We start from the raw sequence: 19,359 nt of genomic DNA on the forward strand, positions 1-19,359 counted from the left end.
TGGGCTTTCGACTGCCAGATCACCGCTGTATGCTAGCATCTATATATATATAGGAATATATTCATTTCAGAGCCTCACAATTATATCCGATTATCAATTTTCACAATTTCATTAAATGTCTACTTAGTTAAAGTAATATATTGTATCCCGGCGAACGGACTAACGGATTTGTAACGTAAATACGGCCCATTTCTCTTAGGAAGTCTCACACGAAGGCAACTCAGCCTTTATGCTGATAGCGCAGCCTGTTTTATCATAATTAAATCCAAATCAATAATGAATATTTCAGTTACTATATATGGGAATTTTTAAAAGCGGTTTTCTTCGGACTTTCTTAGCTGAGCAGGGCCGAGCGGGTAATATACATGCAGATAGTTATTATCTTAGATTCGTTTTTCGAAACAGTTTGGAATGAAGCTGGCTGTTTGGAATTTTTAAACCTTCCTGAAAGCTATCTCTCAAAAATGGATGAGATAGGCAGCTAACCTTTCTATAATTTTTTTAAACTAATTATGTCATCGGTGGTTCAATTTTTTAAAGTTGTGCTGGTTTCTTTCCAAAGTAGCGATACATAATGCGAACATAAGACTATGAAGTTCTCCATAAAGGCATTTGTGTTAAGGTAGGGAGACCTTGAGTGCTTAACACGTTGAGCGCCATGTCAGCCATCTGTGGCTGACACTAGACTTTCCGTTTAGGCCGCGTCAGCCATCTGTGGCTGACACTGGACTTTCCGTTTAGGCCGCGTCGACCGCCGCTGGCTAACAGCGTGTAACATGATATATAACTATACAATTTACACTGTTTTATGGAATTACAGAAAAATTATTTAAAATTTACTTAATTTTGATTCATTACAGGACTTCATTGAAACACGGTAAGTATAAAAACGGTTCTCCATTACAGCTATTACAAATTGTGACAATTGTCTTAGTCTTTTTTTCTGGCCATTACTCTACCAGCTTCAGTTGCATTTTTATCATAACATAATTTACAATGTTTCCGTACTTCAGAGGCCTTTTCCGGTTTTCTTTGGAGTTTATGCTGTCATTTTTTAGATATTCTTGCCTTTCTGTTCGATGGAATATCTTCTTTTTCACAACTTGTAAGGGATAGCGCTAATTCTTTCCGGACTTCAGTTAATGCTAATTTTCTGCTTCGTAATATCTTTGCATAGAATGTAACAATTTACAAAACAGACTTGGAGCGTAACGTGTTGAATGAATGCCTTTAGGAATCACGTTCCAAACGTAAACTATCTTCTACTGCGATAAGAATCGCTGGCCCTACAATGCCAGCGCTTTTAAGCGGCGCGCAAGGCCTGAACGGGTTTGCCTAAGAAATACGCTTGACGCTCAACGTGTTAATTAATTAAGACAAAGAACTATGCCATTCGCGACTTAAAGTTTAGACCGGTTGTAATTCAAATCAAACTTGTCGTATTCGTTTATGTGGAAACGTACAATTTGCTTGCGCATGTATATATATATTTAATATATATTTAACGATTTCTAAAATAATAATTGTATTATTGGAATAATAAAATTTCCGGTGTTTTACTATTAATTCTTGCCATGAGTTTATACTTTAGCATACAAAAACATGCCTACAAAGAGTTGGCCTGATTTGGAAGCTTCATTTTAGAAACACTGCGTTTTTTTTTCTCTTGTTTACGAAATCCTTTTCTGAAACTTCGAGTTTATTTTCTTTTATATGTTTTGAAAATAATAAAGGCATGTAAGAGATTCTCGGATCCATTGTTTCGGAGGATCTGCAAACTAATCGTGGTTTCGCAAGGTGTGAAATTGAGCACTTCATCTTGACACGAAGTGGTGCAAAAAATGTTTCAGCGGCTCGTAGGTAATCACAGTTAAGTTCTGGTCAGTTTTTTCTTAAGTATATAATTAGGGTCAATTTTATTTTTTTGAACTTTTAGCAGAATGTAGGTCAATTGCTTTCTCCGTTGCCTTGAATCCGATTTTGTTTCAGGTATTCGGGCATGTGTTTGAGAATTCCTGGAAGGCAGTTTTCTTTTATGGGTTCTTTGCGTACCATTATAGGATGGGAACAAAAAAGTTAGCAGTTGAGTTTTCCACTCTTTTGATAGTGTGGTTTGGAGTTCTGATTTGCGAAGTTAATGAAATATCGTGTTCTCCAGAGTTCAAAGTTGTAAAAAAAAATCCATGAAGTAAATTAATTTTTTAGAGATAATTGTAATTTTGGTTTTCATTAAAATCAAAGCATGTTCACCGGATATTTGAAATTTCTATAAATAAATTATTTGTTTATGAATCATCTCTTTGAATTAAAAATTTATTATTACTTTACTATTTCTAAGTAAAATATTTATATTTAAAAATAATAAACATTTGCTGTAGGCTACATATTGTTGCGTACGTAAGGTTTCGTAATCCATTGAATGCACGCAGAACCTATGATGCTTGATAAAATTTATTTTAAAAGAAATGCTTTGCTGTTCTGTAACTTTCGACAAACATACTCGTACAGCTGTTCTGAGTATCACAGAGAACAATTAGTACTTACAATTCAGAACTAAGTTACTAAGAACCTTAAACACAATGCAAAGTGCATTGAAGAGCGAAGTTAACACGGAGAACAACTTCTCAGGAACTGATGCTCATCCCGGTCTTACGTACAGTCTATCATAAAAAAGGCTTTCGCCAGTTAGTCTGGAGCAGTCTGTTGCCTTAGTAACGAGGCTTGACCTATTTTCCGTAGGGGTGTCTTGAAGACGAATGATAACTATTTTTCCCTTAGCCAACAAAGCGGCCGAGCGGTGAAGTCGCTGAACAGTGGTCGTTCGGTCCGAGGTTCGAATCCCGCGAACGGGCTGGCTGCTTGGGCGTTTTCGTGGTTTTCCCCATGTGTAACGTGTATACGAGCCATTTTCCCTTAGAAAGTCCTCCACGAAGGCATCCCTCCCCTTAGGCAGATAGCCCTCTTGTGCTTTGCTATAATTAAATACACCAACACCCTTAGCCAACAGTCGCCAAAAACAAAATAACAACAAAGCAACCCTTGGGTCGCCCCTGTTTAAAATATATTACTAGCCTTGTTGCTATAGCGACCTGTGGCGGAAGCTGTTCTTCTGGAAGACAGACAACGCTGATGGAACGAGACGGCTCCCGACCTAATGCGGCCTAATAGGCGCCAAACGGGATTAAGTGCCGCCCCGCCCTTGATCAATCGAAAATGTTGCGACCCCCACAGAGCAAGGGCAGACAAGACGGTACCAGTACGGACCCTGCCGAGTCCCGAGAGCCTCCTGTGAAGTCTGTTATTATGCCCTCGTGTTTGAGACTGCCTAGGTACAGATCCTAGCCAGTACTTCCCAGGCGTTCGCTTGAGTCAACCCCCGGGGGGACGAGTAGTTTTCTCCCGACCGCCGATTTCTAGTACCTTCTCGAAATTACTGGAATGTATTTGAGAGTCGGATACGGTTACAGCGTTTGTTTTGCTGAGGCACACAACCATTACCCCTGATGTGAAGGTGTGGGATGCTGGCAGCAGGTCGTCCATGGTACTCTTACATACAGTTCATTACCTGTGTACGTCAATGGCCCTCTTACACACACAGTTCAACGATATGTTGATGACATCCTGCAGCCTTCTGCCTTACCTTCCATAACATGCTCTGTTGGAGCCATTTTCCAGCAGGATAATGTTAGATTGCATACGGATGGCATATCTCTGTAGTGTCTCCGAGCTGTTGTTGATATTCTTTCTTTGGGCAACTAGGTCACCAGCCCCTTCTCCAATCGAGCATTCATACATGTTCCAACAGGATAATATTAGACTGCATACGGCTGGCATATCTCTGAACTGTCTCCGGGCTGTTGTTGATATTCTTTCTTTGGGCAACAAGAGCCCTTTCTCCAATCGAGCATCCATACATGTTCCAACAGGATATTAGACTCCATACGGCTGGCATATCTCTGGACCGTCTCCGAACTGTTGTTGATATTCTTTCTTTGGGCAAAAAGGTCACCAGCCCTTTCGCCAATCGACCATCCATTCATGTTCATGGGGGAGGTGTTCCCGGCTTATTTTAATCGGTTCCATCTACATATAATAATGATAAAGGCTTAATATAAGTTTGGGGACGCCAGGCACTTCGTCGATGAATGTACGCTTAACCAGAGTGCAAGAGAGAAATATAGAAATAATTTTAAGGAAGATTTTAAAAGGAACTATTCAAATTTGAAAGATTTTGCAGAAACAATAATGACGATTATAAATACGAACAAACATAGAATTGGAATTCGGCACTGAGATTTTGGATTTTATATGTTTTTTCTTATATTTGTTTTTTCCTGGACAGTCCCATTTTTTGATCATATTGCCGGCTAGGAGGACAGGGGCTCTGCCCTTATAATAATAATAATGTGTGGGATATTGTAGGCCGCAAGATTCGGATATCCCAAAATATTCCATCTGTGATAATTGAGGAATGCCTGCCAGAATGTATCCCAGAATGAAATTAGGAATCTTTATCACTCCTTACTTCAGTGTTTAACGCCGCTATGGGGGCTCACGGAATTACTGATTTGAACATTCAGTGTGCAAGTGCTAGCCACTGATCACTCTTATGGCTTGGAGTTTTTTTCATTTTTAATCGTTCATTACCTATGTATGAGCTTTATGCATATTTATTTTCATTAGAAGAGTCATTTTCTTCGTGGTATTTCTTTTCTTTCTTTCCTTTTCTTTTCTCAAAAGATTGTGTGAATGATAAAAAATACGATACCTAAATATGTATTTTTTACATGAAAATTTAGGTACTTTAGAATAGTCTGTGAATCCAGTTTCGGGGGGGGGTAAAGATATTTGTTTGTAAAATAAAGGTTGTATTAAAAATCAGATATTTTTGGGTTTATCTGTTTTAGGTATTTTACTCTTAATCACTTACTCTTGCATTGTTTTCTTATTGTGTTATGGAAGAGTTGTCTGCACGGCACTATGATAAAATTTTTTAAGAATTTCTTTTCTAATATAATAGCCATATGAAATATTTATACTATCACTTTCATGAACGGTATGTTAAGCAATTCTGCGAATATTGATAACAGGTCAAAAGAAATCTTGTGTGCATATGCAGATAGTCTCTTCTCAGAAATTACAATTTGTCTTAAATTGCTCTCCAAGAATCATCCATTTGATAATGGTAACTTCTTGTATATCTGTGAAATATCGTTCCAGAAACAATCCTGGTCATTTATTCAGTTGGTAGTAGATGAAAGTCGTATAGAAAGGATTTCAAGAATGAAATTGTTGTAAAGGATCTATAAAACAGAAACAAGATGATGTTCCTTTTTAGATTCTTTCTGATGAGAAATTGATGGAAAAGATGACAGTTTCTGATCGAAATGTCAATATCGTGCAAAATTATTTACACCAGTTTTTTTACATATTTCTTATTTTTAACGTAATTTATGCCTTTTGTTATAAACATTTAAGTTCATTTGAAATCACGAAACATTTGAAGAGCATTAACGCCACAACGTCGTTAACTCTTTTGGACATATTTAGGTAGAAAAAGTTGCAATAACTGATACAAATTATTCTTTAGAAAAATCTGTAATGAACGCCACACATTTTTGTTTTATCAGTCGCTTATGCTAACTAATGCGAAGATAAAAGCAAAGATTAAATTTGATTTGTGTCAAAAATCCAATGGAAATATAAACTTTCAGTATATTTGAGTTGTTACAAACGATTTGTAATGCATAGTTTTTGAAGTTGCAGCATTCGTGTTTTATAAACTGTCACCCAACATTATAGGTCTGTTCTAGATGAGGTGGTCTACCAGCGGCCGAGCGGTAAAGTCGCTGAACACTGGTAGTTCGGTGTGAGGTTCGAAGCCCGCGAACGGGCTGGCTGCGTGGGTGTTTTCGTGGTTTTCTCCATGCGTAACGTGTATACGAGCCAGTTTCCCTTAGAAAGTCATCCACGAAGGTATCCCTCCCCTTAGGCAGGTAGCCCTAGTGTGCTTTGCCATAATTAAATACACCACACCACACCTAGATGAGGTGCGGTTTTTTGTTTTAAAACTCAAGAGTTAAATTTTTGTTAATTGTTTGGGCAATTTTTTTCATTCTTTAAAAGTGATTTTAATTTTTAATGGAATGAAGTTCTAAAAAGCGATGTTCTTTTAAAAATGTTTCGAAAGCTGTTATGATACATGAAAATATTTAGAAAGAACTACTCTTTTGTGCAATTTGTGCGCTTTGTCATTTTTAAAAATTCGCCAATCATTTCGCATCCCTAGGGTTACCATGTAAAAGAAAATAGGTACTCTCAATAACCACAGAAATTAAGTTTTAATCAAGACAGCTGATTGATTGAAATGTGAACAATAGAAAATTGTGTTCCGTCTTTCTGTTGGTGGTTAAATCCGGTAGAAAGTTCTTTGAAACATTTTAGTTATCTGAAACAGAAGTATGGGGAATAGCACTTCAAGGAAGAACAGAATAAAACTTTATCAAGAGTGCTTAAAATTAAATCAAATATAGTAACACATAGTTACTATACATGTGAGTAAACCAGTGTTTTTTGATTCCATCTATAAATTAAGAGAAAAAGTAATTGTAACAACTATCCTTGTAAGCTAAGGCCAGATGTCCCATAAAAAATTTTCCCATTAAAAATCCAATTTTAAATCTTTGATGTTTCTTTTGTATTTATGCTATAGCAAGAACATCATGCTATATCTTCAGTTCTTGCTATAGCACATCATGCTATAGCTATAGCTTCAGTTCTTCTGATTTATAAATTCATCATCGGCCGAGCGGTAAAATCGGTGAACATTACTAGTTCGGACCTGGGCTCGATTTCAAGCGAATAGGCCGCTCGTGGTTTTTCCCATGTCTAACGTGTATACGAGCCAGTTTCCCTTTAAAATACATCACGAAGGCATCCCTTCCCTTAGACAGATAGCCTTGGTGGTATTTGCCATAATATGTGAAGCCAAAACAATCTGATTGTCTTCTTTCCAAGTAATGAATAAATACTGCTGTGGTTTGCACAAACCCAGCTGAACAATAACTTTTTTTTTTTTTTTCCACTCAGTGCAGCAAAATATATCATACTCATTAACTCAGTGCTGATCTTTCATTTTCATTCATTCTAGTGAGCCTGTTATTAATGCATAATGCCGGCGAAAAGATGGCATTAATGCATTATGTTGTTACAGCAGGTTTAAAAAAAAAAAAATAAACTCTTCAATGTTTCATTAAAATTTTTCATGGGTAGATGATTTAATCATTCATTCTAAAACATGCTGCCAATCATTGCTGCCAATTGATTAAAACATGCTGCCAATTGATTAAAACATGCTGCCAATTGATTGAAATGCAATTAATTTTTCCGAGGGGGGAGAAAATATTATTTTTTGCTAACTCATTAGTTTTCTTCATATTTATTACAGGATGGTTTTCTACTGTAGATAACTAGCCTCATGTTGTTCTCCTTCTGCATTTGCTGTTGCTGCCAATTAAACAATAGAATAGCTACTAAGACATTAAAAGGCCATTAAAACTTGACTGCGTACTTTTTTACTTTGTAATATCTGTTCACGTAGCAACCGCATATCGCTGGAAGGCGAATTTTCTTAGTTTTTCTTCCTAATTATTCCGTATTCTTTATCTATTTTATAGTTTATTATCGATTATTTTTCATATTTCTTATTAAATTTAGAATTTGGGAATATATTTTTATATTTTTGTTTCAATCTTAAAGTTATTTTACTCTTACAAGGTTTTTTTTTAGCCTTTTCTTAGGGGGGGAATGCTGTTTTAGGAAGAAGGGGTTAAATGATGATCAGTTCAATAATTGGGTTTGTACAATAAAATTCGATAAAGCATTCAAGGGTTACCTGCGTTAAATGCCTTCGTGAAGGACAATCACTAAAACATCTATGCAGCTAGTTTGGGGTGAACTAACAATGTTAACGGTCGCCCATTGGTGGGCTGGTATCGCTCTCATGTTTTTTTAGTAGTTCAACGGAAATAATAGTCTGCTTAAAACGGGGAAAAAATAAAACTTCAGCATGGGATTTATAACTTTCATTGGATCTTGGAGTAGTTTGTCAAGAAAGATTTATGGAATTTTACATCCACAAGCAGTAACCTGGTATTGCAGAAGTTTTATGAATAACCTCTTTCAAATAAAACAAACATGTAGTGTTCAAGTTTTAATTTTGGTCTTTCTAGTATTCTAAATATCACTGTTTTTAAGAGTAGTCTGAACATTTGTATGCACAATTCAGTGTTCTTACAATATATATATATATATATACAGACACACACTTTGTCTTTTAGTTACATTATAATTCTTTTGCCATCAACATATCTTAATTCGTTGTATTTTCAAGGCAGTAAAGTGTATGTATAAAGATTAACGATGATGTAATAGCATGAAGAACTTTTGCATTTTATACCTTTTGTTTTAGAATGGGATACGAGTACCTATTCGGAAGCTTCATTTCTTAAGATATTTGAAACTAAGCCTTTAAAGAAGGAAGAAATCTTGATTAATTTTCAACGTAGACTGTTAAGTCACTTAATTTTCAACTAAGACTGTAAGTAACATGGCGAGGATGTTATAAAAACAGGGAAATTGCTTTGTTTCCTTTTTCTGCTGGATTTGGTTCTTTAACGCTAGGTTTACAGACATTTTTGTATCGTGCGCGTTTGTGTGTTTGTTTGTAACATCACCACCTCCGGCACAGCGGGGAGTCGAGTTTCAAGAGAGGTTATCTCCAGATTCCAAAAATTTGCGTTAAGCCGTTTCGACCATTCTCAACTTCGTACGACTTTGATCATCCGAGATATTAATTAACAAATTTGCAAACGCTAATTTTTCGCATCCTGTAAAAGTTGTTTTTTTCACCGAACTTCACTCCTGTTCGGCGTGCTGCGTCGAAGCGCACACGAGGTGAAATTTTAAAATTTGCCGTCCGCCTTTTCTAAACAGAGTAAAATTTTTTATGGAATCACGGAGCCCGTTTATTGCTATTAAAATATATAGAACGGATTTCACTCATATTGGAGTGTTTTTATACGTTTGTTTTTTATGGGTACAGCCTGTCTATCATAAGCTCTCGCCAGTTAGTCTGCAGCTGCCAGTTGCCGTAAAAACGAGTCTTGACCCATTTTCTGTAGGGGTGTCTTGAAGACGAATGATAAACTCTTTTTCCCTCAGCAAACAGTCGCCAGAAACAAAATAACAATAACACCTTACGAAACCTTGGTTCGCCCCTATTTGAAATATACTAGCCCTTTTGCTATAACGACAGCCATCCGCCAGACACTGTGGTGGGGCTGTTCTTCTCGTAGACAGACAGTACATAGAACTTATAAATTTTGATTTGGCTGTAGCCCGCTATCTATCGGGCTTGCCTGTTAGTAAACACTAACAGTCTTAACACTGGAACTACGATAACCATTAATTTGACGAATTTGTAGCTGTTTTTATCGAAGAAAGTTACGGTAGTTTTAGTGTTAAGACTTACCAAAGCAATCTTCGCTTATGCTAACCGCTTTCTCTTCAGTAATTTAGCATCTCTTCTTGAACTACTCGTGATGATTAAAGAAGGGTATTTCGTCAGAATAAAGTAAAACTAGTAGCTTCCTCTAATGCTATAACGCTACTGATAATTCTCATAATAATCTAATACTTTCTGCTCGATCGTATATGATCGCACTGACTGAAACTTCTTCTAAAACATGTTGACACATTGACTGGGTCTCAAGAACTACAGATCGTGCCTAAGTCTTGAACGCTTTATGTTTGCACTTTAGGCACTTACGATTGACACGAGTCGCCCAGACGGTATAGCGGTTAGGGGAGCCTACTACGTTACCGAAGGGGCCCGGATTCGAATCCTGGATAAGACATGGATGTTTGTAAATGTATAGTGTCGGTGCGGCATGGCGGTATTCTAAATATGTGGCGAGCCGAAAGTCCTCTCGTGTGGGTTGGGGAGTGAGAAGAGAGGTGGGAGACCCCCGGATCCTCCCCCTCAAAACCGGGGTGGAAACTAGAAGTCCAACCTCTCTTCGGAGTAGGATCTGGCAATCATTGTTCCATGTAATATGGACAAGACAACAGATAATTACGCAAAACATATCCCTTGCTGAGTGGCGAACCGCGGTGTGTTGATACTGGGTTCGAAGTTATCGAAAGGTATTTCCGTTGAATTATGACTTTTATTTAGTATCTACTTTCTAACTACTTTTACGTATGTCTCCAGAAAAATAATTTCATAAAAAATAAATAAACAAATTTATTTACTGCGATTAACTATGAAACCCATGATATTGATAGGTATCCGTAGAGATAGGTATATCTCGTGCAGAAATCTGAAATTGAAGAGCTGAAGGGGCAATAAATTTGGGTATGTATTCGTTCATTACATCGATGATTGTCAGCATAAATTAGAAAACAGTAGTATGAAAATAACGGTTTTTGTAATTTTGCTGATGAAGTCTGAAATCCGTCAAAAGGGCCGGGTCCTGTAAATCTTTTAGTTTTGAGTTAGTTCTAGGGTCGGCCTAGAAGCCAAACTGTTTTTTACGTGACAGATTTTTCTCCTTGGTTGCTTTATTGATTTTTAGTGCAGTTGAATTTTCGAAGCTACTAGGATTGTGTTTTTACAATAGTTAGTAATTATTAAATATTACCACTACTGTTACTCGAGATAATATCTTAACTGAAATCTGTTCCTGACAAGACATTTTTAGGATCAAGTTTCATGTGTAAAACTGTTCTTCCAGAGAAATTGTGTGAAAGTGTTATATGGAATATCTACTAATAGCCGAACCATTCTGTTTATGATACGAAAACAGAATTTTTTGAAGTGTTTGAAGAAACAGAGTTCGGAGCAAAATAAAACAAAATTGGTGTTTTTCGTAATCTGTAGTTCTAGTTTAGAAACCAATTTAATCGTTATATCTTTTTTGCTTCTCATAAGCTCATTACGAATTTGCAGCGGCCGTGTTATAAATCTTACTCATTTTTTAATGCCTCTCCGATCCATCATACGGACCTGTCGTTGTTGGTTGTTAACTTAAGCTTTCTCGTTTTGTGTGAATGCGATGTACTTTTTTGTAACCTTTCCCACTTGCGAAACATAAAGCCAAAAGGGACATTAGTCCCGAATAGGATATTAATTTCGAAACGGAATTCTGCGTTGAATCACTAAAATGAGTTGTATCACTTTTCAAAATGTTTCCATCAAATAAAACTAATAAAAATACAAAGCATGTATTTATGAGAAAGGTATTGAATCTAGTTAATTTTTAATTGCTTTATTAATTATACGAGTTATATCATAGTCGGATTTGCAATAAAATGTATTATGACAGCACTAAACGATAAAATGTTTTATGACAGTATATTCGTAGTTGGCGGTTGTTTATAACAAACACTCATTATTTTTACAACAGTTATTATAATAAAGATTATTAGGAGTTGCTTGATTTATTTTTACAGTTTATAATTACTTATATGAATTATAACAAATCTCTTGAATTGCGCCAAATTGTTGTGCTTTTTTCTAATCCCAAAGCCGATACCTTCAAATAACATAAACTACTACGAGTTTGATCTGTGTGGCGTAGGTAAAGCAAAAGCGTTCTACAAATGAACTCTTAGCTGAGGCCTAAACACAAACATCGACCTACGAAATAACGCGTGGTCGGCATCGAACATGTTAATAATAAAGCTAAAAAGGCAAAAAAAAAAAAAAAAAAAAAAAGAGGGCGCTATTAGGAGTGAGTGTAACGGTAGACTGGCGAGCTGAGCGAGAGAGCATAAAAAACCTTAACAAACCCTTTTGCAGGCGTTTTGTAAAATCTAAAACCTTTCAAAATTTTTTTTGAGGGGCGGGGGGGGGAATATCCAGGCTACTTAAATTGTTTAACCCTTTCTAATAGGTTATTGATAAGATTCTCCACAGCACCTTTAAGATATTTTCTGTAGACGAACTGGTCAGTAATTAATTGCATTGGGCGATGAATCGCAAACCGCTGCCAAATTAATGTGAAAAACTTGGGATGTATGAAGTTTATGGGACGTTGGTGAAAATTCTTATAAAATGTAAACTGCTTGTAATGTAACTTGTATGTAAACTGCTTGAGAATGGCGTGGGCATTTTACCGACCATATACTCATTCATTGGTAATATTTAAAAATTTATTTTAAAATAAAAAAGGAAGCAAAATTAAGTAATTTTTCATGATGTTACTTACATCAGGGTTTTTTAACATGCACATTTTAGATCCGAATAAATATCTGTTGATGTGCGAATTCGTTGTCGAGCTCCAACTTAAGTTTTTTACAGACCGCTCCGCTAGCAACTCCCTGCAGAGCTTTAATGGTAGCAAGTGCTGCCTACTTATTTATACATGGGTTGGCTGTTCTGTTGATTAATTAAAACAAATCATAAGAAGTCTGCCTGTTTAAAAGAATACATGCTATCGTGAAGAATTTTATAATGGAAATGGTTCATGTATAGATTGCGCATGAAAAAAACCACGAAAACTCGGTGTATCTGGCTTATTCGCCGCGATTCGAAACAGGACAATATCGATAATTTGCTGGTGCTTTGCAAGAACCTGTTTTTAGAAAACACCTTATTTGATATTGCATTTAGCGGCTTCAAACCATCTTCACATTGTAATTTCTTGAGTGTTGATAACTATTACGACTTCAGGCACTGAAGTGCCAACTTCTTTTTTAAATTGATTTCAGCTTGATCTGTATATTTATCAATAAATTTATGCGAAGGAATTCAACAGAGTGAATTATTAAAACATTACCATGTGCATTAATATGTACAGAAAACGTCGTGGTTAAACGGCGCATCGATGCCGTAGTTGGGATTGCCAAAATTGTCCGCCGTGTCTGACTTATGTGTATGCGTACTTGTGGCAAGGATACGTTAGGTTACCCAATATGAACAAAAAAAGACTGAGCTTTGTTAGATGACGTGCCCAGCTGACCGCGTCTGAAATAATAAAACGCATGTTGGAAGCTTCCTGTGGAAGGCGATACGCCGAGGTCAGAGAGATCGGAAAAAGGTTGGCGGCGATGTCACTGCGAAAGCTCTTTCCTTCCGCCTACATTAGCATGCATATATGGACTCCATTTGTGAACGGGTTGCGTTCTTTTTCACTGTATTGTTGTTTACGTTATGTGATTATTTTTTATTCGCTTTCTTTGTTATGTTTTTTACTCTTTAAGTTTATTTCAAGCATTCACCTTGCGTGCATTTGAGTAATGAAAAAAGGATTATTTCTCTTTAAAGGAGAGGAAAAGACTTAAAGGAGAGGAAGGAGAAGGACGTGGCATTTGCGTCGAGTTATACTAAATAAATAAATACACAGATTCTAATTAACCGAGGGAGAAAAGTCTTATCTCCATAAAAGGAGGGATGCCTTCAGGGAGGACTTTCTGAACAAAAGTCTCGTATTCACGTTGCACATGCGGAAGACCGCGGAAACAAACCGTGCAGCAAATCCGTTCATCTGGGCTCAAACCTAGGTCGGTCAGCTATATTAACCAGTTAACTGTGGCGCCTTGTTTAAGAGTGCGCACCGTTTTGTGTCGCCAGAATCGAGCCATGACGAGTATATTCGTCCATCACAGAGTAAGTTGCGCTGGTAAGATACTGGATGAAAAAGATGGGTTTATTTTATAAAATTGAAAATTTTACTAATATTTAATTATTTGGTTAACATAAGCATATATTACATACATATTAAACTAAAAACGCATTAAATTAAATTAAATTTAATATTATACATGTAAAAGTAAGAATTTAAATTTCTGCCGTGGAATGATATTCAACAAAACAGCGTATGGGACTTTGCAAATCGAACACCGGTAACGCGATTCGTTCCTGATCTTACGTTTGCAGCAATGCGAACACCTTCGCGTAGGGTTGTTTTTTCTTCGATGTTCCGGGTATATAATCCGGAACATGATTGCCGCCTAATTGGCTTATATTAGGTCTAAATGGCCGCGTTTATGTCGATTTATTTCTTTTAATAGGATACGTCGCAAAAGTGTCTTCAATAAATTTGAGCAAAAAGTTGATACGCGATAATGTTCTATTATTTTTTTTATATAATATGAATGCATTCAGACACATAAGTCTAAGAAATGGAGAAATATCTTTTTGTAGTACTTTTTGAGTCGTTTTCTTGCTGTGGAATACGCTATGACAATCCCGCCGCTCATATCCAGTCCACCCATTTTTTTATTATAATCAATCTAATCAATCACTAGCTCCGGTTTCTTTGTTATTATTTTTCTTTTCTCTGTTTCTATTACGTTGTCATTATGTTCAGTACTTACTAAATAAACCTCCCTCTTACCTTTCCATTTCATTATATGCATGACGAGTGTACTCGTTCGTATACACAAAATCGTGCCGCTTCTCCGTGACGAGTATACTCGTCAATCACAGTTAACTGATTAATCACTCGAACACTGGTGGAACATTCTTTTTTCAAGGAAGTCAATAAGAAATTGAGAAAATTCATCCTAAAAAAATAAACTCTTTCATCGTACATTTGTCGTATGGATTTACATTTTTTCCCTATAATTATTTTGAAGACTATGAGGAGCCATTAAAATAACTTACGTGCAGTTTTATAAAAAATCCAACAAAACTTTATCCATTACTGTCAGAAAGGACGATATCACGCAAAAGGTCAGCTGTCGTTATAGCCGGAATGTGAACCAATAACACGGCATGGCATTCGGGGTGACATGCCAGCGTTTACTGACACACGATAATATCTGTTTTTTGTATTTGCATTCTATTTAAACTTTTGCTTCTTTAGAGTAGGAACTGCATTGAATTATTTTTTCGGGCCAATTCACGATACCGAAGTTAATAAAAAACCGCTATTAATAAGTAATTGGCTTATAAATGAGTAGATAAAGAATTTTTTCTCTTTAGCTTAGGAGAGGGAAAGGAGCTTTCATTTGATTAAAATTAGGCATTTTCAGAATTTTTGACAAGCGAACCTTAAAAGGTTCGCCATCATTATGTTCTGGCAACTACGAGAAGTCCTGCTATTCTGCTTTTGTATCTGTGAAAAATAATAAAATATGCAGAGTAGTCGGAGAAAGTGAATGCAAGCTTTTCTTAAATATGGATCCTAGTTATGCGCACATTAAGTTTACAACGTAAGATAAAATTAAGTTTACAAAGTAAGATAAAAATTATGAGAAGTGTGTAAAATAGTTTTTAAATTACATAATTTAGCTTTTTATGGGATCCTATTTAAAATAAAGAGTTTGCTTAAAAACTCTTAACCATTTAACAAATTAAATGCAAAAAGTTCACGTTATTTGCGGCCGACCGCAGTTAAAACCTCTGAATATTGATAGGTCGTTTGGCGTCTAAATCCCAGCAATGCAGGTGAATATAGGTTAGACTATGTCAAAGCAGTCGAAAGCCATGTCTTCCTAAAGGAAGGGATGCCCTTTGAGGACCTTTTTAATGGAAACTGACTGGTATTTACATTCCACGTAAAGAATACCATGACAGCTTCTTTGCAGCTAGCCCGTTCACAGAATTTGAATTAAGGTCGAACTGCCAGTGTTCAACGATTTTACAGCGCGGCTACTGGTGAACATTTGGAAGTAAGTGACTCTGATATTTTAGCCTAATCTGCAAAAATCATATGAGAAATGCACTTTACTGTAAAATATATGGCATAGTTTCTAGAGATGGTATGGGAGGAATCTTCTTTTTTCCATTAAAGCAATGAAAACAGTAATATTGTTAACGTGGGTACTAACAAGAAAAGCAGAATACAGACAAATTTAACGAAAAAGTGTTTTTACGAAAACAGACAAGAAAAGGGTGTCTTCCTGTTTCCGCTGTTGTCAAAATCATTCCTGTTTCCGCGAAATCATTAGTCTTCATTACCTCCCTTCCCAAAGGACATTGTGGGGGGGGGGCGAATGGACCTTGGTCTCTCCCGAACGGTAGGGGGGAATATTTCTTTTAAAAAAGAATTTTTTAAAGAAATAATCGAAAAATATTTACTACTTCAGATCTTTGCATGAATGAAGATAATACTGTATTTAAAAGGAGAGAGAGATGTTCAAAATATGCGATGATTTTGGCAATGAACTAAAATATTATTTAGTAAAAAACATTATTCTTCCAAAATTCTGCATAAAGGTGAGTTATAATAAAATCTTTCAGAATAAATATTCGTTCTAAAACGACGACTTCTTTGGTCGTAAGCTTTTGCAGCTTTTAATTCTTTCATTTATGCAAATCCAATATACTCCATTTTCCTTATTTTTATTCTGAATTCGATACTGATAGCCTTTATAAAGAGCTAAGGGTTTTGTTCCTTTTAGTTCCAATAATGTCTAAAACATTCATATTGATTAATATAAGATGTGAAAATAACAGCTAATATTGTAACAGAATTACAAATGGAATGAAACTTGAGATTTCAAGCGAAGCCTAAACTAAGACACGTCTTCAGTCTAACGAAGACTAACTTATTCACAAAGAAACTGCCCAGTTCTTCTTAATGAATCATCATGACATCTCCTGAGGAGCTAATGGAGGAGCTGTGGGAGGGGTACTATACTCTCCGATTTCGCGGGAACAGGAAGAATTTTGAAAAACGCGGAAACAGAACTAATTCGATAAAAATATGTGCTTGATAAATTGGTAATTGATTCGATTTTTATTCCTTCTATGCATCTGTGTTTCGTTAAATTTCAGAGAAACTGTGTGTGTGTGTGTGTTCAGCTGGTCAAACAAACGGAAAAGAGTAGTTCTTTACTATGCTACGAAATGCTTTTCGATAGCATCTTGAGTAGATGGTCTTTGGGAGGATTATAAAATTTTGCTGGTGGCATTTCCATTTTCAGCAACGTAAAAGTTCAGTGGACATTTTTAGCCCAAATGAGCTACTAGTCTCGAAATGGGATTTTACATCGTCCACTATACACGGCAAATCCCTTTTCTAATTGTTGCCACCAATTGTTAGAGCCCTGCATTATATTTAAATAAATCGAATAATGAAGAATCTGCATGACTGTATGTATGTTTCTCGCATTGTGAAAAAATGACGGTACCTAGAGGGCCACCAAATTTTGAATAATATAGTCTTCCACTCGAGCATGTAGACCTGGAAGCCCGAATTTTGAATTTCGTTTATATTGCTTGTATTTCATATTTTGTAAAACTTTAATGAATTTTTAACAAACTCAACGATTTGAAAGCGGGTAGTGAAAATACTGTACGGATTAAAACATTATCTCTAGCGCACGAGACTGTATATCTGAAATTCAGAAATAAATATAAAGTGCCGAAACATAAAGATGGGTTAAGAATACAGAGTAAGAGATAAACAGAAGAATTAAAGAAAGATTTATTGAAGGAGCATAATAAAGAATGTTGAGCTGTAAAAAGATGGAATGCAACAAGCGATATTATGAAAATAATAATAAGAAAATAAAATTGACTGAAGTTGTTAGTTTTCAAATAAATCAAGATGCTTTAAATTCTTCTACTGTTGCCAATAACGAATTGTTAAATTTGGATGAACTTTTACCAGATTATAGTGGAGAGATTCTTCAACGGTGTCTGTGAAATAAAAAAACTGATTAGTGTGTACATTATACTTTGTGAAAAACTTCAAATATAATAAATTTAGACATGTGGATTTATATAAGGAATTTAACTGTTGTCATTTATCAAAACGGCCGATTTTCATTGGTTAATTTTCGCTTGATGTGAATGGAATTTTTAACTTTTTAACTTTGTTTTCATATAGTGCATTCTTAATGTTTTCTTTGTGTAATCCTTTCCCGTTAAGTTTACTTTTCATTTTTATATATAAAATGAAGTAGGATAAATAATTGACTAAACCGTAACCCTTTATTTTTATCATCAGCATATTTTAGGTGATTGAACTTTTATCCACGACTCCCTTATAGGACATAAAAGGAAGATAATCTTTGAACTTTTTAAGATCTGATATAAAACTTTTATTTCTGAATGGCAGCGGTTCAAACCAGTTCACTTCTGCTTATTCCGTTCTGATTGGAAGCAACATTAGCTTAGAGTTCAACAAAAGATAAACATAGTTTCAATTACGGGAAGAAGACTAAACAATTAAGTCTCTTCTGAAAGAGAAATCTGCTTATCTCCGAAAGTTGCTTGTACCAGTCATGCTTTAATCTGAAACCTAAAGGGGTCTAAGAGAGTGGAACTAATTGAAAAATCTTGGTTGGAAATATTAATTTGTTAATGATCGCACGACTGTATAAGAAGTGTTAACTAATAATAATAACGATTTAGTACAACTGAAAGTTGATAAATTTTAGTACTGCATTATTAGTAGAAATTTTCAGTGGATACTTGCCTTTGAGTTACTTTATATAGCGTCATTATCATCGCAATGTATATTTCGCTGTTTATCAATATTAGGCATACGTTATAAGATTTTTATGAAATTGTATTATTTAAGTTTCGGAAAAGCTCTTTGTCCAAGAAAATGGATATCATCTTAAGAGTTTTCAACGAAAACTGCCTGGCATTCACTTTACACGCGCGAGAAATCGGAAGAACTCCCAAGCAGCTAATTAACCCAAGCAGCAGATAACGTAACCCAGATCGAACTAGCATAATTCAGCGGTTTTTATCGGTCGGCTGCCTTTGATATTTGAATAATATTTCCTTTTTGATTGAGAGGCTTAGAATTTTTCATCTTTCGACCTTTTAAAATGTGTTGTGTATTATCTTTGGACCATATTAATGAAAGATTATAGTTTTTAAATAAATGCTACACAGCTAATCGAGGACTGCCCCTCCCCCGTTAGTTTTACAAGAGCTTATTTTACTGGAACTCATGGGAAAGCTTTAAAATGCACCTTCGTTGGAAAAATTTAAAAAATGTCTTAAGTTCTTTAATATTGTACAAAATTCAGCGTTAATCTGCAACAATATAAATTTTTATGAAAATATTGATTTTTAAAAAAAGTTCAACTTCGAAAAAAGGTCATTTTAATTTAAAAAATCGGCCTTCTAATTTAAAAAAAATTTAACGTTTTTGGGAACATTTACACATATGTGTGTGTTTATTATCAGTTTAAATTGTTCTAAAGGAGGGGTATATATAGATATATGTAAGATATAAATATATGATGGAAATTTATTAACAGAATGCAACTTAATTGGAAAAATTGACAATAGACCTTTAAGTTACCGTAGATTAAAACCGTAACAAAACAAAGACTTTTCCAAGCTTATAAATGGTACTACAACTGGACTACGCCTCCTCTTTC

At 35.5% G+C, this 19,359-nt stretch overlaps 1 protein-coding gene across 3 annotated transcripts in view; it reads left to right on the top strand.

Annotated features, from left to right (window-relative positions):
• Nucleotides 1-19,359, top strand: part of kst (spectrin beta chain, non-erythrocytic 5 kst) — a 329,664-nt gene that overhangs the window by 37,336 nt on the left and 272,969 nt on the right. The gene's annotated exons all lie outside the window — the stretch shown is intronic.

Source organism: Stegodyphus dumicola, chromosome 4 (genome assembly GCF_044657685.1).
Source record: "Stegodyphus dumicola isolate Sdum_Otavi_A_Nest chromosome 4, ASM4465768v1".
Taxonomy (NCBI): Eukaryota; Metazoa; Arthropoda; class Arachnida; order Araneae; family Eresidae; genus Stegodyphus; species Stegodyphus dumicola.